Source organism: Dipodomys spectabilis, unplaced genomic scaffold, assembly GCF_019054845.1.
Source record: "Dipodomys spectabilis isolate Male_0828 unplaced genomic scaffold, ASM1905484v1 ptg000516l, whole genome shotgun sequence".
Classification (NCBI taxonomy): domain Eukaryota; kingdom Metazoa; phylum Chordata; class Mammalia; order Rodentia; family Heteromyidae; genus Dipodomys; species Dipodomys spectabilis.
This window is the reverse complement of record NW_024871193.1, coordinates 5,715,679-5,741,075: the sequence shown is the minus strand read 5'-3', so window position 1 is coordinate 5,741,075 and position 25,397 is coordinate 5,715,679. Positions and strand designations below refer to the sequence as shown.

Here is a 25,397-nt window from a genome sequence, read left to right as displayed (position 1 = left end):
ATGGACCCTACTCCCCTATTCACCCAGACTGGAATCAGGAGTGAGGTGACACAGGTAAGCAGCCCCCACTCACTAAGACCAGAAGACAGAGTAAGGTGACAAGGGCACCAAGCCCAGACTTATCCAGCCAGGAAGCAGTAGTGAGGTGATGCAGGGACATGGCCCCTACCCACCCAGACCGGAGGCTGTCGTGAGGTGACACAGGCAGCATGGCCCTTACTCCCCCACTCATGCAGACCAGAAGCAAGAGTGAGGTGACACAGGCACGTGGCCCCCACTCACCTAGAGTGGAAGCAGGAGTGAGGTGAAACAGGCATGCAGCCCACACTTACCCAGACTGGAAGTGGGAGTGAGGTGGTGCAGGCACACGGCTCCTACCCACCCAGACCAGAAGCAGGAGTGAGGTGACACAGGCATGCGGCCCCTATTCATCTAGCCAGGAAGCAGAAGTGAGGTGATGGTCGCATGCCACACCAGAGGCATGATCCTAGCATTCCATGGCAGCTCTCTTCTCTCCCAGCCTTTGTGAAGGGCTGCTAGGTTCCATGATGCACTCCGGAGGTCAAGGGGCTGGAGCCAAGGTTGCTGCTGCCTCCCCCAACTGTTACTCCACCTGCTGCAGCTATGGTAGCAAATTTAATAAGTTCTAATTCACAGACCATATACTATGAACTATTAGTGTCTTCATGTACCATGTTCCACTTGCTAGTCACTTAATTGTATAGTTGCCAATGTCTTAAGTGTTCACTGACTTATAAATATGCTGGAATGGAAATCCTAATATCACTGATGTCTTTTAATTTCTAGGAATGATGATTTTGAAATGACCCTTTCTGAAGAGAAGAGGAGGGGACATAGACTCAACTGTTCAAGAGTGCCTTTGGTTGACACTCTATTGGCCCAAGAATGAGTCGACACAGCTGGTATCCAGTTGTTTTGTGTTAGTCTTTGGGTCATGTTTTCTGTTTGGCCTTGGAGTCTTAGGCTTCTCTTTGTAGACACAGAAGATGGGAAAGTAATTGCCAAGGCTTATATAATCAGGAGCCATTTACTTCCTGCCCTTCTGAAATGGCATCTCACTACATAGCCAAGATGGCCTTGAACTTATTTTGCTTCTGCTTCAGCTTCCCAAGTGATGGAATTACAGGCTTACCATACCATGCCGAGCTATCTCTCATGGACCATTTGAAATAGAAAAATCATGACATGTGTGCTTTATCTACTAAGAGACTTGTGCAAAGACCAAATAATTTACAACCCTGTTGTTAAGAATATAGACTCATATTCAACTGAATTTCAAATTCAATTTTGGTTTCTTACCTGCTTTGGGTTAAAGAGGTAGACACTACATCACTGAGTTTTATTCACTTGTACAGAAATGTGGATGGTGCCAGGGACAGGTGGCTCATGCCTATAATCTTACTCAAGAGGCTGAGATGTAAGGATTGTGTTTTGAATCCAGCCCGGGCAGAAAAGTCACCATTAGAATAGGAGGACAAGAGCCAAACTGATGAGCCAGATCCTCTACTGAAAAATGGTTTAATATGGTACATTGTTTCCCACATGTCAGTTTGTCATTCTGCTTCTAGTCAGAAAATTTATAAGGCTCAGAAAAGGATTCAAGCTCTCTGTTAAACCATACTGTAGCCATTTTGATTTTTATTAAAGGAATAATCAATTTAGACATTGGTAGCTCATGCCTATAATCCTTGCTGCTTATGAGGCTGAGATCTGAGGAACATGATTTCAGGCCAGCCCAAGCAGAAAGTCCATGAGACTTGTCTCCAATTAAGCAGTGATAAACCCAGAAGAAGAGGTATGCCTTAATACAGTATTATTCCTAAGGAAAAAGCTTTATTTAAGCTGCCCTAAAACTTCGGGTCATATGTTGGGACATTGCCACGTACAATGCTGCTGGACCCTGCCTTCCTTTGGTGTGTTTGCCTAGAGCCTGGCTTTCACTCCTGTGGATATAGGCTGTTTAGCCCACAACCTTGGGGGTGGCATCATCCGTGTATGGAATATACTGCCCAGACAAAAACCTATGATGGAAGCAATGATTGACAAGGTGTTAGTCCAAAGTTACAATGGTAAGGATGTATTCTGTTTAGCTTTTTTCTTTAGTTAATTGCTTTTTAAAGTTTATCTGCTTATTTAATGTACTCTAGGAAATCAAAAGTTAATATTTGGAATTTTTGGTGCAATTTGCAACTAGGCAAGTAAGAGCACCCATTGCCCCCAAATTCATCATTTAAAATTATTAAAACTCTGTTCAGATGTTTTAGTCATCAGAAATTTGAGCCAGGGATGGGAGCTCACACTTGTAATGCTAGCTGCTGGGTCTTGACAGATACAGAGAGGATTATGATTTGATGTTAGCCCAGGAAAAACATTCAAAATATTGGATCTCAATCAATATTGAACCCAATGCATTGTGCTTCTTATTTCATCTACTCAGAAAGGGTAAAAAGAAGGATTATGGTCTATGCTGGCCTGGTCATAGACATAAAACCCTACCACAAAAATAGCTAAAGCCAAGCCAGGCGCAGGTGGCTCATGCCTGTAATCTTAGCTACACAGGAGGCTGAAATCTGAAGATCACAGATCAAAGCCAGGCCAGGCAGCCCAGTGAGACTCATATCGCCAATAAACCACTAGAAAGCCAGAAGTGGTACTGTGGCTCAAACAGTAGAGCCTTCACCTTGGGCTGAAGAACTCAGGGACAACACCCAGGCACAGAGTTCAAGTTACATAACCAAGAAAAGAAAAATGAGGACTGGGAAGGTGGTCAGTGGTAGAGCGCTTGCCTTGCATGCCTGAGGCCCTGGGTTCGATTCCTCAGCACCACATAAGCAAAAAGAAAAAAGCCAGAAGTGGCGCTGTGGCTTAAGTGAAGAGTTGAGGGACAGTGCCCAGGCCTAGAGTTCAGGCCCCACGACTGGACCCCCCCCCCCAAAAAAAAAGAAAGAAAGAAAGAAAAATAACTAAAGCCAAAAAAAGCAGGTGTATGGCTCATCTGGTAAAGTACCTACCTAAAATGCATGAGGCCCTGAGTTTAAGTTCTAGGATAGAAAGGGGGAAAGGATGTGAAGGAATAGAAGGAAGAAAAGAAGGAAGGGCGGAGTTATTCTGTATATTGTACTTGCCTAGCTATTTCATTAAGGTGGCTTCTCATTCCTTTTTTTTTTTTTTTGGTCGGTTGTTGGGCTTGAACTCAGGTCCTGGATCCTGTCCCTGATCTTTTGTGCTCAAGGATAGTGCTCTAACACTTTGAGTTACATTGTCACTTATGGTTTTCAGTGCTTAATTGGAAATAAGAATCTCATAGATTTTCCTTCCTAGGCTGGTGTTGAACCTTGATCCTCAGATCTCAGCCTTCTAACTAGCTAGAATTACAGGTATGAGCCATTGGCTCTGGTCACTCATTTGTTTTCTTTCTTTTTATTTGTAAGTCATGGGACTTGAACTCTGGGTACTGTCCCTGAGCTCTTCAGCTCAAGTGAAGTGCTCTACCACTTGAGCCAGAGCCCACTTCTGGTTTTCTGGTGGTTAATTGAGGATAAGAATCTCATGAGCTTTCCTATATGGGCTGGCTTTGAACTGCAATCCTCAGATCTCACGATTACATGTGTAAGCCACCTGCACCCAAATTCCTCATTTATTTTCTCATGGTGAGTTCAAGCTGATTTCTCTACTCCTTGTAGTTCCTAGCAACTACAAAGTAGTCCTAGAGGTACCTCATCATTTATAGTAGTCCTTAGGACCAAGTGACTGCTGAGTGCAGGAAAGCAGATGAGGCCAATATAAAATACAATGCTATCTATCTATCTATCTATCTATCTATCTATCTATCTATCTATCTATCTATCTATCTATCTATCTATCTATCCATCCAGTGGAGAGAACTAACACAGTCCCCCACTACCACAAATTATACAGTCGAATTTCCCACATTTGGGGAAATCTCAGGGGTCAGCACATCTGAAGTGCAATAGATAAGCCTGGCCCTGGAAAACCATCTTCATGATCATAGTATCTCCCCTGCCAGGTAAGTAACAAGTGCCAGGTAAGTAACAAGGCTGACTTGGTATTTAAAAAACTAACAAACACATGAGAGTAGTTCACATTTGTAATCCTAGCTACTCAGAATGCTGAAATCTGAGGATTAAGCTTTAAATACTAGATAAATTTTGCTGAATTTTTATTAAAGCTCCTTTGGTGTTTTTAATTGAAGGTTTTATTTATTTTCTTATTTTACTGTTTCTTACTGTGACTACCAAAAAGCTGAGTGACTTCCGTGGCTTGTATTCCTGGATTACTTTGGAGGTGCTCTAAGACTTCATCAGTGGCCAGACTTGTTCTACTCAGTGGAGTAGCCAGCCACAAAGTTGTAAGTGACAATACTTACAGTAAGCAAAATTACATAAAATTAAAAATTCAGACACACAGTTGCACTAGCCATATTTCAAATAAAAATAGAATTCAAGTTTCAGTGAATGTTAGTAAAGTTATAATGCATTCATTTTATCTGTGTCCCCTGTCACACTGCCACAGAAGAATGGAATACTTAGGACATATCATGTGACTCCCAAAGCCTGGATGTACTTACTCTGTTCCTTTACAGAAAATGTTTGCCTGACCATGTACCCTAGTGAATATCATTTATTATGCAGAGCTACCCTCTTTTCTATATGCTGTTATTTCTCCCTATCCTTTTCTCCCTCCCTCTCTCTTCCCTCACCCAATCCCTCCCTTTCCTTGTTTTAGGGATCAAAACTCATGCATGGTAAGTTGCTAAGCTGAATCTCAGCCCTGTGTATGATTTTGTGTTTGGTGAGGGGGTACTTTTTCAGGGCTTGAACTTTGGCTCTGGACACTATCTCAACTTTCTTCCTCCCTCCCTCCCTCCCTTCCTTCCTCCCTTCCTTTCTTCCTTCCTTCCTTCCTTCCTTTCTTTCTTTCTCTCTTTCATTTTGTCAGTCATTGGGCCTGAACTCTGAAATCTGGGCCTGGTCACTGTCCCTCAGGTCTTTAGATGAAGGATAGTGCTTTACCATTTGAGCCACAGCACCACTTCTGGCTTTTTCCGACTTATGTGGTGATGAGTAATGGAACTCAGGGCCTTATGCATGCAAGACAATCACTCTACCCCTAAGCAACCTTCCCAGCCCTCATTTTATTTTAAAAATAAAATTCAAAACATGCCTTTTATCCTCATTCAATTTATTGAAACATAGTATATATTCTTTAAGCTGTTTTTAAAATATTTTTAGTGTAAAAATATTGTACAGAAGGTTTACAGTTACATGAGTAAAGTAGTGGGCACATTTCCTAGTGAGCATTGTCACCTCCTCCTTTCTTTTTCCCCAAACATCCCTTCCCTTCCCACCTTCCCAACACCTCCCATCCACCACAAAAGTTGTAAAGTTTGTTTTCAACATAGTGTTTTGTACATCTCATTGTTACAATGGGTTAAACTGTATCCTTACTTAAGCATCTTGTTATGTACATATAAGACGCAGGTCACCAGAAACAAATACAGTGAATACAGAGTAATACCTTGGAGGAAGAACATACCAGAGAAACAAAAAAAATCACATAGTACATTATAAATATGTTAAAAACAATAGCAAGGAAGAAAAAAGCACTTGAGTTACTATCTTGAGGTTTATTTCACTTAACATCATCCTATATGGTCATATGTACATAGCTTTTGATTTTTTCTTCTTGTCCTAGACATATACTAGTTATTGAAAAAAAAGGGAAACTATAAGACCTACGTTTTGGGGGGGGCCTGGCCTATTTCACTTAATATAATTTTTTCCAAGTCTTTCTATTTCCTAACAAGTGGGGTGATGTAATTCTAATGGAGGCATAGAATTCCATTGTGTACGTGTGTGTGTGTGTGTGTGTGTGTGTGTATAAATATATATATATATATATATATACATGTATATGTATATATACATATATATGTCACATTTTCTTGATCCATTTATCTACTGAGGGACACCTGGGTTGGTTCCATATCCTAGCTATGGTAAATAATGCTGCAATAAACAATTGTGCTGGTAGCTTTAATATAGCCTTGTTTGCAATCATTTGGGTAAATGCTCAAAAGTGGGATTTCTGGGTCATAGGGAAGCTCTATGTGGAGTCTATTGAAGAATATCCATACTGCTTTCCAAAGGGGATGAACACGTTTACACTCCCACCAACAATGCAGTAAGGTTCCTTTTTGACCACATCCCCTCCATCATCTGTTATTATTAGAGTTCTTGATTATAGCCATTCTAACTGGGGTGAGGTGGAATCTCAACATTGTCTTGATTTTCATTTTTATTCTTCATGTGTCTATTGGCCATTCCTATTTCCTCTTCAGAGACCTTTCTCTTTAAGTCTTTAGCCCACTTATTCATGGGGCAGTTGTTTCTTTGAGGATTTGTTTTTGGGGAATTTAATTTTTTGAGTTCTAAATATATTTTAGATATGAGACCCTTGTCCATTGTATGGCTAGTGAAGATCTTCTCCCAGTACTTGGGCTTTCTATTGATCTTGCTAGCTATGTCCTTTGCCATGCAGAAGCTCTGCAGTTTCATGCAATCCCATTTGTCCAACTTTTCTATGATTTTATGTGTTTCTTGGCCTTTATTAAGAAATTTTCGGCATGTGCCAAGGAGACCTAGAGGTTTTCCTCTTCCTTCCTGTAATGGTTTCAGGCTATCTCCTTTGACTCCAAGGTCTTTGATCCATTTGGAGTTGATTCTGTTGCAGGGTGCTATATAAGGATCTAGTTTTAGTTTTCTACAGGTGTGAAATATAGTATATATTTTATAAGTCTTTGTCCATCTCTCTAGAGGCCTCCACAAGTTTATATGTATTTGTAGCTTGGGAAGGGAAATAAGATTTAAATCAGGACAGTAGGAGGCTATGGTTTATAAGGCTCATTTGAGACCCTTTTGGAAGGAATGTTGACTTTTTCCATCTGATATCCTACAGATGACAATCTTGGTACAGGTATTGAGTAGACTGTCACAGGATGGGAAGCTTGTACTGATTTCTCCTGACTTTCTCCTGGGGACAAAGAAGGTGAAGTAGCCATAGGCATGAATCTCTAGGGGGATTGCAATTTATTTGTACTGACTGTGTATTTCTAATTACTGTTGCCACAGGCCAGTGGGTGAAAGGTTTTTTTTCCTTTCCTACTTTAGCTGTAACTAGTTATTTTTCATTTTTTAAATTTTATTTTATTGTAAAGAGTCTATAGAGGGGTTAGAGTTACATAAATAAGGCAATGAGTACATTTCTGGTCAAGCATTGTTACCCCTTCCCTTGTTTTTCTTCCACTATCCCTTACCTCCCCCACCTCCCACACTCCTCCCCTCCCCACCCGAAGTTGTAAAGTTCATTTCCAACATACTGTCTTATGGGTGTCATTGTTGCAACGGGTCATCCTGTGTCCTTGTTTTAGCATTTTGTTATTTCCCTTCCCCTCCCCAAATTAGAAAAATGTATCTACAAGATGCAGGGTATCAAAGTCAAGTACAGTGACAACAGGGGATATACCACAGGGGGAAGAATATACAAAGGAAACCAAACACTTACATAATAAATCTAAAACAAAAACAACAAATGAACACCAAGATATAGTAATTTGTTTTTATAGGACAGTTATTCTAAAACTCCCTAGACATCTTAAGTTTGGACTATTTCTTTTTTTTCTGCCAGTCCTGTGGTTTGAATTTAGGGCACTCTACTGCTTGAGTCCCAGAGCACCACTTTGAGCTTTTTCTGAGTAGTATATCTTATATAGAGTGTCATAACTTTCCAGCTTAGGCAGGTTTCAAATAATGATCCTTAGTTCTCAGCTTCCTGAGCATCTAGGAGTACAAATATGAGCCACTAGGACCTGCCTTGAATAATCCCATAGTTTTAACTACAGCTGTTTTCATATCCCCTACCAACAATGCTTTCTCATACTTTTTAAAGTTATCTCTAAATAGCTTAGGAAGGAGTTTGAGCATTGCTTAATCATTTTTTCACTTTCATTAGTATATACTAGTTGCACACACTGAGAGGTTTGATGGAGTTACTTCCACACACGCATATGATATACTTGCTCACATTCATCCTGACATCCCAGTGCCCAGCCCTTGAATTCAAGGCCCAGAACTACTGTGTACATGCAAACATTCACGGAGACACACACACACACACACACACACACACACACACACACACACACACAGCAGAACAATTAGCAAAGGTTGTACTATGGATCAGAAACTGCAAGGAAACATGGGAAGGTAGATTGTCTTTTCCCAGTTTCTCTGTCTTCCTCCATTCTCTGCTTTTCCTCAGAACAACTCAAGCCCTCCACACCTCGCTTCTGTCTGTTTGAACACCCTGAGCCTGGCTTCCAGTATGCCATTCATAGGGAGCTGCCCTTGCCTGAATAGATGGTCCTCAAAGTAAGCAGACGGTCTCAGGTTATATTTTATTTTTCCATTTGGAGTGTGAATGCAGGCCCTGAGACCATAAGCAGCATCTTGAAGTGTATGGACAACTGTTTTGAGCTACAAAACTCACCTCAGAAAACAAGCAGAGGAAGTGGGATGCAAAATACACAACCTGAACCAATAGATCTATAGGTGACTGAGAGCCAATTTCCACATTAATGGCGTGAATATAAGGGTGAGTCCATTTGAAGACAGGTCTCCAACGATTTCATGGGACCCCATGGACAAGACACGTGTGTGTGTGTGTGTGTGTGTGTGTGTGTGTGTGTGTGTGTGTGTGTGTGCCTGAAGGCTGGGCTGAGGCTCAGGCTGAGGCTGAGTGCAACCTGCCCTTATGCCTTTTTTGCTGCTCTACCACTTCATCCACAGCTCCACTTCTGGCTTTTTTGGTAATTGATTGGAGATGAGATTCTGATGGACTCTCCTACCATGGCAGGCTTCAACTATGATCTTCAAATCCCAGCCTCATGAGTAGCTAGTATTAAAGAAGTGAGGCACTGGAACCTGTCAGGAAGCCTCTTAAATAACAGAGCTATTTTTAGGGAGACAGGAAACACCTCAGTCCAAAAGATGGTGTTGAGTTTTCATGTTTTAAAAGAAAAAAATGCACTCAATAGTGAAGTGTGAAGTAATATTGAAGGAAAGAAGACAGCAAACTTTCATAAATCTGGTGTTGTGAAAGCCCATCAGACATGAGTGTTTCATATAGGAATCAAAATAATATCTATGTGGCAACATTGAGACTCACCCATGTGGTCACGTGAACTGGTTGAAGACCTATTCTCAGACCGACTCACCTTCAAAAGTCTGGGATTCTGCTCTGTGGAAGATGTTTCCCAGTCACACTTGTAAGTCTCTTAGTTCTGTTTTTCACACTTCTCATCCCTCATTCTTAGTATTCACCAAGTATCTTTTCCATTGCTGCTCCAGAAGATGCTTTCAATGTCACTGTAAGAAGTGGCGCTGTAGCTCAAATGGTAGAGCGCTCGCCTTGAGCTGAAGAGCTGAGGGACAGTGCCCAGGCCCAGAGTTCAAGCCCCACGGCCAACCAAAAAAAAAAAAAAAGAATCTTTGGGGCTGGGAAGGTGGCTCAGTGGTAGAGCACTTGCCTTGCATGCTCGTGGCCCTGGGTTCGATTCCTCAGCACCACATAAGAAAAAAGCTGGAAGTGGCGCTATGGCTCAAGTGGTAGAGCACTAGCCTTGAGCTGAAGAGCTGAGGGACAGCGCCCAGTCCCAGAGTTCAGGCCCCACAACTGGACCCCCCCCCAAAAAAAGAAAGTAATATCAATGTCACTGTAAGAATTCATCTAATAAGAGAAACTTGTTTGGAGAACTTTAATACTTATATTAATAATATCATTACTAATAAAGAGTATTATTCAAGAACTACTTTAAGATAAATAAAATGATTCGGAGCAGTTATGTAGTTTGGATATTAAATCTGATAACACACATATATTCCTAGGCCATTACAAATCTGTAGTTACTTCAATCTTACAATACAAATGTTCTTAAGAAAGAAAGTGTTGATAATATAAGCAACCCAGTAGTTGTTGAATGAGATAAATATAGTGAGGACTTCTGTTGAGCTAGTACACACTGGTTCTTGCTCTGAAAGCATCACCTATCTGTTCTGAGAGCCAGTCAGGCTTAAGTAGGACACATGCTTCCGGATGACAGACCTGCCTGGCATTCACTGCCTAAGTCCATTCAGGCCCACAGCCCATAGGCAATATAGAACAATCTTCAGAACAGTCACCCTGACTTTAAAGTTCAAGCCTCTAATCCTAGCTCATCAGCAGACTGATGTCTGAGGATTGTGGTTCAAAGTCACCCTGGGCAGCAAAGTCTGGAAGACTCTTACCTCCAGTTAACCACAAAAAAGCCACAGTGGAAGGGATAAACTGAGAGCAAGGGAAGGGGTGTAATTGTCCCCCAAAAATGTATTCATTACCTGACAACTGTTTAATTTAACTGACTTAACTGTTACCCCTCTGAACATCATATTCCTAATAATATTTTTTTTAAGAAAAGGAAAGATGAGTCTGTGAAGGTGGCTCAATGGTAGAGTGCTTTTCTTGCATTCATGAGGCCCTGAATTCAATTCTTCAGTACCATATAAGCAGAAAGAAAGCTGGAAGGCACACTGTGGCTCAAGTGGTAGAGCACTAGCCTTGATCTGAAGAGATGAGGGACAGTGCCCAAGCCCAGAATTCAGGCCCATAACTTACAAAAAAAATAAAGAAAAGGAAATAAAAAAGGAAGAGTATTGCTGCCAGGCTCAGTGGCCAAGCCTGTAATCCTAGCTATTCATGAGGCTGAGGATCAGTGATTGAAGCCAACTTGGGTAGGAAAGCCTGTACGACTTTTATCTCCAATTATGTACAAAAAAACCTAGAAGTAGAGTTGTGGCTCCAGTGGTAAAGCAGTAGCCTTGAGGGGAAAAACATAAACTACAGGGATAGTATCCATTTCCTGAGTGCAAGCCCCAGAAAGGCACAGAATAAAAGAAGGAAAGACACTATGAACTTGGTTTATCTGTACCTGAGATGTCCTTGTTAGAGACGATTATGGACTGAAACTCTGAACAGGGCATACTAGGTCTGGCATTTTTTCTGCACAAACTGTGTGCACAACCATCTTAACTCCTTCGCTATTCTATAGTTGCAGGTTGCATTATCTTCTCACCATGGAAGAGGTCCAGTATTTACTTTCCTTAGGGTACCTGCTTCCTTGTCTTCTGCTCTTTATTCATGGACAGCAGTATTTTAACTGAGAATGCAAGGAGGAGGATTGGCAAGGCCTTGAAAAAGAGAATTTGCTAGAAGTGGGTGAGACGGTGGTGATAATGCCCAGGACCAGGTGAGCATTTTGGTGATGATTGGGCATGGTGTGTCATTCTTTATCAATATGCTGAGGGGCCATGGGCATGAAGAGGAGGCCTCAATGCCTCCTGGGGTCATTCAGATTACACAGATATAAGCCAGCTAATCTTCCTCTCACTTTCCCAGCATGGAGTTATGGGCCCTGCCTGGAAGGGGACTCATGCCCAAGTACTGACAGCTATCCACACAACATCCAGTTGTGTCCTCTACGTTGTTACTACATTGAGAGCAGTGCAGCACAAATCACATGGAGCATGTCTAAATCATTAAAGGGATGGGAAAGTGGTTCTATGTTATATGGACCAAGACAGACAGAGAACACCATATAAGTTCCCTTTCAGAGTCCCCACTTCTGTTCAATGGCCAAGAGAACATACAGGAAAACCTCCAGAAGGAGGAGCTATGTTCCTAACCTGGACCCTTCACTGCATGATTTCCCACAGCTTATGGATACAATAAAACTAAATCTCTCCAAGATCAGGCATGAAGTCTCTCAGAGACCATTGCCCACATCTGTGAGGAGAGCATAGGAGGTAAAATGGACTGTCAGGGAGGGGAATAGCCACAGAGTGTCTCCGTGACATCTCTGGCATCCAGTATTCAGATAATTAGGGAAAGGTTATGAAAGCATATTTGGTGTGGATAATGAATCATTGCAGCAGGTGGCACAGAGGATGGGAAAGCTAGTTGAAGAGTACATGGGTCCCATCAAGTCCCAAGATGTGCAGATCTACCATCAAGAGAGCTGGACATTATGTTGGATATGTTACATGATAGCCTTTGCTAATGCCAGGTCTTAGACACGTGTTATACTACAGCGACTCTGCTGTCTACTACCACAAATGCATCACCAAGATCATCCTAAGGAAGAACTTCATAGACATTATCATCTGATTGTGTGTGGGGTCTGGGGTGGGGGGGTGTATGTGTGGACACTAGAGATTCCACTTTGGGTCTGGACAGTGCCCCTGAGCCTCTTTTGCTCAAGGCTTGTACTATAGCTCTTAAGCCACAGCTCCACTTTCAGCTTTTTTGATATTTTATTGAAGTCTCACAAGTATTTACTTACAAGATAAACTTTAATTATGAGGTGATATGATTTTAAGGATGATATACTACTATGCAAATGCAATAAATAAAAATGGGAGGTAAAAAGACACTCTAAGGACTATATAGGAAGTTTTATGAAAGCCATGAAAGTATATCTTAAAAAAGTGTTATTAGTGACTTAAACAGCAGTGCTAAATTTTTTGTCCTGTATAAATGAATGAAGTCAGTTATTTCTGTTTAAATGTATAATGTTATTTTTCTCTTTTTACTGTTTGTAATCCATACTATTAATATTAATAGGTGTAGGAGACTCAAGCTGAGCTGTTGAACCTGGAAAAGGTTTGAGAGGTTGGAACATCACCTGAATAGTACTCAGAAAGCTGAGAGCTGACTATGCAAAGGTTAAAACACAGCTCTGTGAAGTAAGCCAGGCCCAAAGAAATATAAGTCCCATGGTTTCCCTTATTTGAAATAACTAGTATATGTCTGAGACAAACAGAAACTGTCAGACAAGTTGATGTTAGGTGAAATGAACCCCAAGATAAGGATTCAAATGTTTTTTTTTCTTTCTTGAGATTGTTTCCAACATATTTATAAAATGATTTCTTTGTTGCTTTGTATGTACCTCCCCATGGAATTATCCCTGCTTTCACTGTAGTTGATGTTGGTATAATTTGTGGAAAGGAAGGAAAAAAAAACAAATTGTTTAAATAGGGATACTGGTGGACCCATTGCAAGAATGAGATGTACAACACGTTATGTCGAAAAGCGAAATTTACAACTTTGGGGGGGGTAGGAAGAGCTGGAGGGAGGGGTGGGGGGCACGACATGGGGGGGGATGGGAGATGGGAAGGGATAGGAAGGGAAAACCAAGGAGGAGGCAGCAATGCTTGATAAGAAATGTGCTCATTATCTTGCCCATGCAATTGTAACTCTCTGTATGGTATTTTCACAATAAAAAAAAAAAAAGAAATAAATATATAAATAAGGTTACAGGTGACCCCATTAAAACAATGAAATGTATAAGATGTTATGTTGAAAAATGAACTTTACAACTTCGGTAGGGGGTGGAGGGAAGGAAGGGGGGTTGAGAGGGGAAGGGATGGTAAGGGGAAACAAAGGAGGAGGCAACAATGCTTGATAAGAAATGTACTCACTATCTTGTCAATGTAATTGTAACTCCTCTGTATGGTATTTTCACAATTAAAAAAAAAAGCACAGCTCTGGAGAGTGTTAAGCTATTGCCCGCTTCCATAGTGCTTTAAAGGCCTTGAAGCCTGGGAGGTAAAAGAATTGACAACTTAACCTAGGAAGCTAGATAAAATAGACCAAATGTCTGGATTTTCTCTAGGTTGCATTCTCCTTTCTCAAAACAAAAAGGGAACCAGTGTTTCTCACTCACTGTGGTGGCTCTGATTGCCATATAGAAGCTTCATTTTTGCATGTATCCATGGTAACCTTCCCAGTGTGAATCCAAATAAATATGATTGCTTGTATGACCTGGGGCCCAAGTGCCAGTAAGCCTTGGGACCCCAGGTCCTCATTGATTTTTTTTTCTTTTTCTCTACACCTGTCCGTGTATTTTCTAATTTTCTTCAGCTTGGTATCCTATTGCACTGCCTTGGGTTGCAATTAGCAACAAATATGAATATTCTTGAGTTGCAAAACATAAAGGCCTTACAAACTTTCTTATCCCAGATGGCTTCACACCACAATCCTCAGATCTAAGCCTTCTGAGTAGGATTACAGGCATAAGCCACTGGCAACCAGCATGCATCTGAAGACTTGATGTCAGTGAGATCTTTCTTGGGGAATGTCTGCACATCTCAGTCCTCCTCAGCTCTGTTCCTTCCTGTTACCCAAACAGAGTCAAACACTTTCACTCCTTTATGTTCAAAATCCTTGAGGTTAGTGAACTGACTTGCCTGCCATGTAGCTCCTTTCTATAAATACAATAGTGGGTTTTACTCCTTACCATCGATTAACTAAATTAACTGGGATCCACACAGAGGTGACATGTCCTTTTCTGGATTGCACACCGTACACCTATGTTTTACTTTATCTAATAAAGTTAACATAACTTACCTTGTTTGAGGGTTCTTAGTTCCCATATTTCTTCCTTCTCATCCCTCTTTCCCTTGCACAGAGGGAAGAACCATTTGGAATTGTGAAGAGTGAGTTTTTAGTCATTTTCTGAAAAGCTTTGCCAATGGATCCTGATTTCCAAGTCCTGAATAACTGGCCTGTAAAGCCTTGTTCTTTAATCTCTCCTCAGCTGACACAAATGACCATATATATCTAAAAAAGGCTTTGGGAAATGAGTTCAGGTTATCAGTTAGGAATCCTTATTACCTGGTCACTGTGCATAAGTTGTTTTTGTTTTTTTGTTTTGTTTTGTTTGAATAGTGTACAATTAGTACCAAAATTAGACTTCCAAGTATTTTTTTTTAATTCAAAGCTAGCAGGCTCTCTTATTTGAACCACAGATCAACTTCTGCCCCACACTCTTTATCTTTTGGTGGTAAATAGGACAGAAGTTTCCCACAGGAAGCCAAGGGCACTACACAGTATCCTCAAACCTGAGGACTGTGGTTCACAACCAGCCTGGGCAGGAAAATCAGTGAGCCTCCTATTCCCAACTAATCAGCAAAAAGAAGTGGAACTGTGGCTGAAGTGGTAGAGCAGCAACCTTCAGCATAAAAAAAGCTAAGAAAAAAAGTTTTAAAAAAGGTAAGTGAAAAACAGATCTAGCACTAAGACAACCACAAAATAAATTTTTTTAAAAAGTGCAAGAGAGCACAAAGAGTCTTAAAAATGATAAAAATTAACAAGAAACTGGTGGCTCACACTTGAAATTCTAGCTACTCAAAACACTGAAATTGAGCATTACTATTCCAAGCCAACCAGGACAGGAAAGCCCATAAAACCCATTGTGTGTGTATGTGTGTGTGTGTGTGTGTGTGTGTGTGTGTGTGTGTGTGTGTGTGTAAAAAGCCCATTTTGTGTGTGTGTGTGTGTGTGTATGAGTGTGTGTGTGATCCTTTCTGGGATATGATCTACAAGTTTTTGCTTGACCATTTCCAATCTTTTGGAGGTTAATTTGAGATAAGAGTCTCATGAACTTTCCTTGTCCCCTGACAATGAACCGCAATCAGTATAAGTCAGGACCTTGTGGGAGTGTCTATACTTACCTCCTACTAACCACCAAAACTAAAAAATGAACCAAATTGCAACTGTTACTAAAGTTTTAGAGCATTCTATCCTTCAGCAGGATTGGTGAGGCCCTAAAAACAAGACAGAGAACCAACAAATAAATAAATGTATTTGAAGAAGAAAAGAGCCAATTAGTTTTTTATAATATAGACTCATATCTTTAATCCAAGCTGAAATGTAAAGATCACAGTTCGAATCCAGCCTGGGCAGGAAAGTCCAACTAACTTCTTTTTGAGTGTGCCAGACATGGGCTTGAACTTGAGGGTTTTTACTCAAGTTTAAAAATACTACTTCCTGTATCATGTGCTTAATTGGAGATGAGACTGATGGACTTTCTAGCCCAGGCTGGCTTTAATCTGTAATCCTTAGATTTTAGGATACTGTGTAGTGCCTTGGTTCCCATGGGACTCTTATTTACTATTAACCACTAAAAGAAAAATAGAGGCGGAAGTTGAGCTGAGGCTCAAGTAGTAGAGCCTGCTAGCTTTGAAATGAAAAACAAAATACCCAACACAAAACAAAACAACCCTCAGCGAGAGTCACTAGGCCTTGAATTCAAGCCTCCCCCCCCCAAAAAAAAAGACCTCAGGAGTTGAGTTTTTGTTCCTGCTAGCTTTGAGCAAAAAACAAAAGGCCAAAAATCTCATGGACAGTGAAGTAGTGTGGCCTAAATGTAGAGCCTGCTAGTTTTGATCTAAAAAAAACAAGCCAGGTGCCTCTGGCTCATGCCTGTAATCCTTGCTACTCAGGAAGCTTAGATATGAGAATCACATTTGGAAGCCAGCCTCGGCTAAAAGGTCCCCTGGTGACTGTTTTTTCCAACTAAGTAGAAGTGGCACTATATCTGAAAATAGTAGTGTGCCTGCTGTGTCCCTGATGGACAGTTCCTAGGCATTGAGTTCAGGCCCCACAACTGACAATATCAATAAATTAATTAATTAAATACTGAGCATAAATGAGTAGGCCCTAATAATAAAGGACATGAACTTTGAAAAAGGGGGAAGGGACAATCAAATAAATGAAAAGGTGGAAAAGGAGCATATTAAGGCCTTCTAAATCAAAACTGTAATTCTACCTGCTCAGATTACTGAAAACTGAGGACTTTGGTTCAAAGCCAGCCCAGGCAGGAAAGTACAGGAGACATATTTTACTGTGTTCAGTAGGGGGGCTTGAACTTGCTATGTTTTGCTCATGGCTACAGGTCTACTTCTTCCAACCTCTCGGTGGTTATTAGAGATAATTGTCTCATTGATTTTCTTGCCCAAGATTGGCATTGAAACATGATTCTCAGATTTCAGTCCTTTCTGTAATGCTCTTGACTTTCTGTTGATATTCTAATCCCCTATTAACCACAAAAAAATGCAAAAGTTGAGCTGTGGCCCAAGTAGTGAAACCAGCTACTATTAAGGTAAAAATAAATAAACCTCAAGGAAAGTCATCATGACTTAATTTCAAGACCTAAGAACCACCACTCAATTAAAAAAAAATAGAACCTCAGTCACTGTGACCTGAGTTTAAGCCCTAGAAAAAGAGCTGCAAAAAAGAAAAACAGCCTGTAGTTTACCTGTGGTCAAAGTTGCAGGTCATGGTAGTTTCAAGGGAAACAAAAAAACAGCATAATAGTTAGTGCCTAATAACAAATGCCAAAAAGAAAGAAATAATAAATAACTGAAAAGGTGAAAGAAGAGGTAATTAAAGATTTGTAAATGTTGACTCACACTTATAATTCTGAATGCTAAGGAAACAGAAATCTGTAGGTCATGGTTCAAAGCCATACTGGACAGGAAAGTCCATGAAACTTGCTTCAGTGTGTTCAGTCGAGGGACTTAAAATTGAAGTGTTTTGCTCAAGGCTACAGCTCTACTATCTTCCACCTATTAGGTTGACTGGAGTTAAGAGGCTCATTGACTTTCCTGCCCAGGCTGACTTTGAACTCTGATCCTCAGATTTCAAGCCTCTCTGTACTGCCCTGGACTACCCATGGAATTCTTGCCTCATATTAATCACTTAAAAAAGGCAGAAGTTTAGCTATGGCTCAAGTAGTAGAGCCATCTACCCTTCAGTTAACTAAGTAAATCAATAAAACCTCAGAAAGAGAGGAGAGGAATGAGAGTGAAAGACAGAACATCTTACAGTAAGCAAAAGGAAAGAAATGTATATATCACCTGGAAGAAATAATTGTATTGTCAAAGCTTATAGAATTGTATTGTCAAAGCTAATAGAATTCACAAACTTTATCGACCATAATAATGACAATTTGCATTGTGAAGGTTAAAATATGTTTGTGACTTCAACTAAATATCACTATTCCACAATATTCTGAAATAAGAGAAATTTAGGTAATCACCTAATCTCAATAATAGTAAAAATCTCAGAAAGAGTCACCAGGCCTTAATTTCAAGCCCTAACACCAACGTGCCTAACTCCGGCCAAACACACACACACACACACACACACACACACACATACACAGAGCAGGAGCTGAGTTCTCACGCTTGGAGCAGAAGCCAAATGAAACAAAAAGTAGACTGTAGTAGACCTATGGCTTAAGTAATAAAGCAAGCTGCTTTTAAGAGAAAAGAAAAGAAAACCTGAGTATGAAGGCAAGGCCCTAAGCCCCTGACTCTTCCCAGAATGGAAATCAGTAATGGAATCCAACAGAACGTGCCCCTTCAGTTCTAGGCCCTCCTATCAAAAATAGATGGTAGGCTTGTTCTTGGCTTCTGGCACAAGTACCTTGTGTAGAGGAAGCCCCTCCTCTTGCTTCCTGGATCCCAGGGTTCAGCCTCTCTTGTGAGTCAGGGTGGGAGGTGGATGGCAGTGTGGCAAGAGGTTCCAAATAGAGTGGCAGCTGTGCTAATTGACTTGAGGCTGACAGCTGGATGCCAGGGTTAAGTGATAACAGGTAGCTATCTCTGATTACCCAGCAGTAGGCAGACTGAGTTGGAGCACCTGCTGGCTCTGCCTATCAAGTCCACCCCATCTCCTCTGCCCCGTAACAAACAGACGTTTAAATGGGGATCTGAGTTGGCTGTGTCAGATTCCTGCTCCCCAGCCCTACCTGTTTTCCTCTGTGTACACCACTGCTGAGGACACACATCCAACTCTTTGCAGCCCTACACCGTGAGGGAGATCATGTACATACAGGCAAGCCACTGTGGCAACCAGATTGGCGCAAAGGGGAGCATGACACTGGCCTAGGATCCTAGTCTCAAATTTAGGGGGATGAGGAGGAAGAGGATGGGGTTGGAGGGTGCAGGTGGTGGTGGTCATGTCTAGGCTGAGGTAGGTGGGGCTCCATAGTAGTCCCTAACCTCCTGGAAATCAAGTCCCCCAGATAGTTTCCCCAATTTCCCTAATTTGTGTGGCCCAGGTGGGTGTGGTTTTTTAAGCAAGGCTGGGGTGGTTTCAAATCCCTTGCATGTCTTAGTCTTACCTGAGACTCAAGTCATTGTACTTAGTTTCCTGGGAATAGACTAATGCATTTTTGGTCTGATTTGAATGAAAGGAGTGCAGTGTCTTTGAGCTGACAGATACAGAGGATTCCCTTTTTGTCAACTGATGAGTATTAGATAATTGAGAACAGTTCATCCACCTTAATGCAAATTTCTCTGAGTTTTCATGCCCTATCTCAGTTCCCTTAAGTTGGGTGTTTTCTAAATCAGTGGTTGTCGGTGTTTGATCTGAGGACCCTTGGGGTTCTGGAGACCCTTCTAGCTGAGTCTTCAAGTTACTGCTTTGGCAATTTCATGTCCATATAAGGCCAGGTTCTCATCATAGAATCCAAACAGAATATGGTATCCCGTAAGATGGAATAAACATAGGAGAACCCAGATGTCTTCTATTCAGCCAGATAGCAAAGAGATTAACAAAACTAAAATACCATCAATTTTTGTGCTTTTTTTAATTTAAAAAATCTAATTTTTTTACAAAAATATTTGTGTCAACAGGACTTGGGTTTCTTATAGTTATTTTAAAATCCATTGTTTGGACAGTTAACATTCTAGGCCATAATACACTTCTAGTTCCATCTCAGTTTGGGGAAACGCTAAGCGATGAGCACAACATTGACTGCACTGGCAACTATTATGTAGACAGCAGCTTACAGCTGCAGAGAATCGAGGTATATTACAATGAGGCAGCTAGTGAGTGTCTCCTGTCCGGCTTCCAATACTGTGGCAGAATAGGTCCCTGGGGAATACTAATGACAAGGAAGGAGTTCCTGCCTTTCTTAGGGTGGTATTGTAGTTCGAATTTGGGGCCTCAATCTTGTAAGTCAAGTGCTGTATCCACCTGAGCCACTCCACCATATATTTTGTTTTAATTTTTGAGTATACACTTGTGAATTTCCTCAGGAAAGCCTTTTACTGAATTCCCCCTACCTGTACTTGCTGACTAGCCACACCTGGATTTTTTTTTTTTTTTGTCATGGGGCTTCAACTCTGGGCATAGGCATTGTCCTTCATCTCTTCAATCTTTCTTTTCCTTTTATTATCAGGGGTTCCTTTTTTTAGAACTCTCTGGGCTTCTGGGATAACTCCTTCTAGCTTAGTTTAATTCATTAATTCTGCTTGTTGTAACATATTTGCAAATTTTAAGTTTTTATGTTTACTATGCGTGAGCCGCAAAACCGCTTGTGAAGTTGTAGGAGTTTTTGGAGGCAGCGTCACATCAGATGATTGATTGGGGCATCGCCCACATTTAATCTTTGGTCCTAGTCTTTATTATTTAGAGAAGTCATCTCTATTGGACTGGAAAGAAACAACATGCTCTGTTCACGGATCAATAGAAAAATAGCCAAAACGAGAATAAAAGCAACGAATGTACAGCCAAGAAGAATATAGTAAGAATAAAGGTAGAGGCTATAAAGGTGCAGCCAAGTGTATGGGAAGCCTTGAACCAACACCCCCTTCCTGCAGGCATGCTTCCTTAAAGCTCTTTGTCTAACGCGATCTCATGCAGACTCCGCAGGAGGTGGCATGACACCAACTATTTCAGGTAGTTTCTTGGAGATGAGAGTCTCCCAGAATTTCCTGCCCCAGCTGGCTTCAATCTGCGATCCTAAGATCTCAGACTTTTGAGTAGCTAGAATTTCACCCTTCAGCAACCAGAGCCCAGTTGCATTGCCCTCTTTAAAATACAGATTAAATTTCTAAAAAAAAAATTTGAAATTGAAAATTTTAAAATTTTAAAGAGGGATGTTCAGTCACTAATATATATGTGAATAGTCCAAATCATAAAGCATAAATAAAGTGTCTCACCTTGAAATCTATAACACTTCTGGACTTCAGCATTTTGAATATGAATACTTAGCCAACAATAAATTCTTTTTAAGGTTTTTAAAGTAAAAAACATTGTCGTGATGTAGAAAAACCCAATAATAATGTGTAAACACTGCTTTTAAATGATATATATTGTCTTTCCTAATACAAACAACCTTACTGAAGTCTACAGAGTAGATTGTCAGTTTTTGTAACTGTCAATGTGAAATTCATTTAATTTTATATAAAGAGTTTCCATTCTACATCATTGTATACAAACAGAATCGTAGATAATTGGTTTTCCTGTGTAATAAACCAATGAAAAAGTGCAAACAAAAGGACAGAGCTATTTAATGTATTTGAGTTTTATAGATCTACATTTGGGGATTTCCTCACCTTGGTATTTTGTGTTGATATTGCTTAAGTAAGATATAAGACTTTAATCTTGTGGTTCCTTGGTTGAGAGTCGTTGTGTGGAATTGTGTCACTGCTATGAACAGTATTTTATGTTGTGTCTTTATTAGATCCTGTATATCAGGCAGGATGGCCAGTTTTCTTCATGTCATTGTTTAGGAAGGGGGCAGTCTCAAACTCATGTTTATATCATTTTAACTGATATCCCTTTTGAAAAATCAGGTTAAATGGCAAATTGCAAGTAATTGCCCAAGGTTGCTCTGAGTATTTGAATACAGGGAAATGTGCTATTTGATAACAATTATTGAAACATTATAACACAAGAAATATGAATTTTATGTATTTTCCCCAGGAAAGCATTATACTTGAATTCCCCCTACATCTACTTGCTGAAGAGCCACACCTGGCTCTTTTGTTTTGTTTGTTTGTTTTTTTTGTCGGCAGTGGCACTTAAACTCTGGGCCTATGCACTGTGCCCCAACTCTTCTGTTCAAGACAAGCAGCCCTACCACTTAAGCCACAGTGCCATTTCTGGTTTTCTATTAGTTTATTGGAGATAAGAGTCTCACAGACTTTCCTGCCCAGGCTGGCTTTGAACAGTGATGATCTCCAACTTCAGAGTTGCTAAGATTATAGGCATGAGCCATTGGTGCTCTGCACCTAGCTACTTTTAATTGGGGAAGGGAAGGGATAGTGGGAGAACAACAAAGGAGTGGGTAACAATGTTCGACAATAAATGTTCTCATTTCCTTACTCATGTAACTGTAACTCCTCTATACAGCACCTTTACAATAAAAATAAAATTAACAAAAAAGAGAAAGCTTCTTGCTGATAGGCAATGATGACTCACACCAATAATCCTAGCTACTCAGGAGGCTGAGAAATGAGAATCATCGTTCAAATCCAGCCTGGGCAGGAAAGTCCCTGAGACCCTTATCTACAATAAACAACTCAGAAAACTGAGAGTTGGACTGTGGCTCAAGTGATAGAGGTGCTAGCCTTGAGCTGAAGAGCTGAGGGACAGTGCCCAGGCCCAGAGTTCAAGCCCCACCATGAACAACAACAACAACAAAAAAGGTGTTGTCATCTTTCTTTTGCCCCATTAGACTCAAAGCCTGATGCTCATCTTTGCCTCCTGAGTAGCTGAGATTTCAGCCACCATGCCCAAAGCAAAGGAATAAAATGCATGGAAATAGACAACTGCAAACGTCCTTAAAGTTGCTGAAGCCTCTTGCATGGTGATTCATTCTCAAGATATCTTTTCTGTTTCCATGTCTGAAATGCTGTAATTTCTATAATGAATGCTGAGAGCCACTTAGAATCATAAGCTCTGCTCCTAAGTTCCTTGTCAAGTATAGGCCCAAGTCAACTCTTGTTCCCACAGGCAACAAATATGTTCCTCGGGCCATCATGGTGGACCTAGAGCCTGGCACCTTAGACTTAGTAGGATCGGAACCATAGAGTTTCAGTCCAGACACTTCATATTTAGTATGCCAGCATGGTCCATAGAAGATGGCTAACAGGCACCCCTCCTTCCTAACATCCAGACACTCCAGTTCCCAGAGCTGAGCTGAGCCTTTATTCATCTAGATATCATCCTCACCTAACCCACCTATTTCAGTCCACAGGAGTCATGTCCCTGTCCACTCAATCAGCACAGATAAATACCAGTCTGCAAACAGCCTCTGAAGGGAATGATCAGCGAGCAGGGAACGCCTCCAACAAGGTTTCAGTGCTTCTGGCCATTTCAAATACCTGGCAATAACAGGGAACCATTTGAGGACACCAGAAATCAAAGCACAGCTATGTGTGAGCAAGGTGCAGACAAGTGCCTGCAGCTAAGCTTCCCTCTGACCATTCTGTTCTCTTGTTCCTCCTGTGAAAGTAAGTACTTTTCCAGTATTGAGGCAGGCTCTGTTCATTTTTTTTGGTCGGTCGTGGGGCTTGAACTCTGGGCCTGAGCACTGTACCTCAGCTCTTCAGCACAAGGCAAGCACTCTACCGCTTGAACCACAGCATCCCTTCTGGCTTTTTCTGTTTATGTGGTGTTGAGGAATCGATCCCAGGGCCTTGTGCATGTGAGGCAAGCACTCTACCACTGAGACCCCTTCCCATCACCAGGCTCTGTTCATTTTTAGAAGTACGTGGTTTGGGTTAAAATGTATCTTCCTCCACATTGTCTTTACTTTCTTTAGAACCTGGGTGATTTGTAGGGTCCCAGATACATTGAAAACATTTCCTGGGGGCTAGGAAGGTGGCTAAGCAGTACCGTGCTTGCCTTGCATGCATGAGGCCCTGGGTTCGATTCCTCAGCACCATATAATCAGGAAAAAAAGCCAGAAGTGGTGCTGTGGCTTAAGTGGTAGAGCACTAGCCTTGAGCTGAAGAGCTGAGGGACAGCGCCCAGGCCCAGAGTTCAGGCCCACGACTAGACCCCAAAAAAGAAAACATTTCCTTTATTTCACCAGTGTATCTAAAATAATAGCCAAAGTTGCTCAGAGGAGCCTATAGTCTTCACAATGCATATAGCAAAGTCATTATTCCTGGAGTATGTGTCTCATCATGTCTTTGTGTCTGATAGGCCAGAACAGAGCAGGCAATAACTGGGCCAAGGGCCACTACACAGAGGGAACCGACTGTGCTGGAAGTGGTGAGCAGAAAGGTGTGTCTGTCTCCAGGGTTTCTAGCTGGCCTACTCCCTGGGAGGTAGCACCAGTTCAGGCATGGGCACCCTGAGTCTCAACAAGATCCGAGAGGAGTTCCCAGACAGCATCATGAACACCTTCAGTGTCATGCCCTTGCCCAAGATGTTGGACACTGGCACCTTAGACTCAGTGAGATTGGAACCATTTGGCCAGAGTTTCAGACCAGACAACTTCATATTTGATATGTCATCATAGTCCATGGGAGATGGCTAACGGGCACCCCTCCTCCCTAACATCCAGACACTCTAGTTCCCAGTGCTGGGCTGAGCCTTTATCCACCTAACCCTATCATCCTCACCTAACCCTACAACACCATCTTGTCTGTCCACCAGTTGGTGGAAAATGTAGATGAAACATTCTGCATTGACAACAAGGCCCTGTATGACATCTGCTTTTGCACCCTGAAGCTGCCCATGCCCACCTATGGAGACCTGAACTACCTTGTGTTGGCTACCATGATCAAGGTCACCACCTGCCTGCGCTTCCCTGCCCAGCTGAATGCAGACCTGCGCAAGCTGGCTGTGAACACGGTGTCCTTGCCCTGCCTGCGCTTCTTCATGCCTGGCCTTGCACCCCTGACAAGCCGTGCCAGCCAGCAGTACAATGCTCTCTCAGTGCCCAAGCTCACCCAGCAGATGTTTACACCAAGAACACGATGGTCACCTGTGATCCCCGCCATGGCTTCTACCTGACAGCGGCTGCCATCTTCCGAGACTGCATGTCCATGAAGGAGGTGGATGAGCAGATGCTCAACTTGCAGAACAAGAACACCAGCTACTTTGCAGAATGGATCCCCAACAACGTGAAGACACTTGTGTGTGACATTCCCACACATGGCCTCACGATGTTGGCCACATTCATTGGCAACAACACGGCCATCCAGGAACCCTTCAAGCACACCTCAGAGCAGTTCAGTGCCATGTTGCAACACAAGGCATTCTTGCACTGGTATACAAGCGAGGGCATGCATGAGATGGAGTTCACTGAGGCTGAAAGCAACATCAATGACCCGGTGTCCAAGTACCAGCAAATCAAAGATGCCACTGCTGATGAACAGGGGGAATTTGAAGAAGTCTTGTGGAAGAAGAGGTTTAAGATTTCCCATTGCTAGCAGTGCAACAGGAATGCCAGGGCCTGCCTATTGCTTCTCAAATAAATGGTGCTATCCTGAGCTACTGTTGTCCTGCAGTGGGACCTTGCTATGTATCATCATGCTCAGCCTTCTCTGTCAGGAACTCACTGACAGTGAATGTAAAAATGCAGATTTCTTTTAAATATGATTGTTTTAAAACCCTATTTGTATAAATAAAGAAGTATACATTTTATACCCTGAGCCCTTATTCTTCTT

General features: G+C 41.6%; 1 non-coding gene and 1 pseudogene across 1 annotated transcript; one reads left to right on the top strand and one right to left on the bottom strand.

Moving 5' to 3' along the window:
• Positions 1–25,160, top strand: LOC122099485 (annotated as a pseudogene).
• LOC122099506 lies at positions 3,894–4,056 on the bottom strand. The gene has a single exon (XR_006145951.1). It is a non-coding gene; the product is annotated as a U1 spliceosomal RNA (small nuclear RNA).
• Positions 25,161–25,397: the final 237 nt, after the last annotated feature.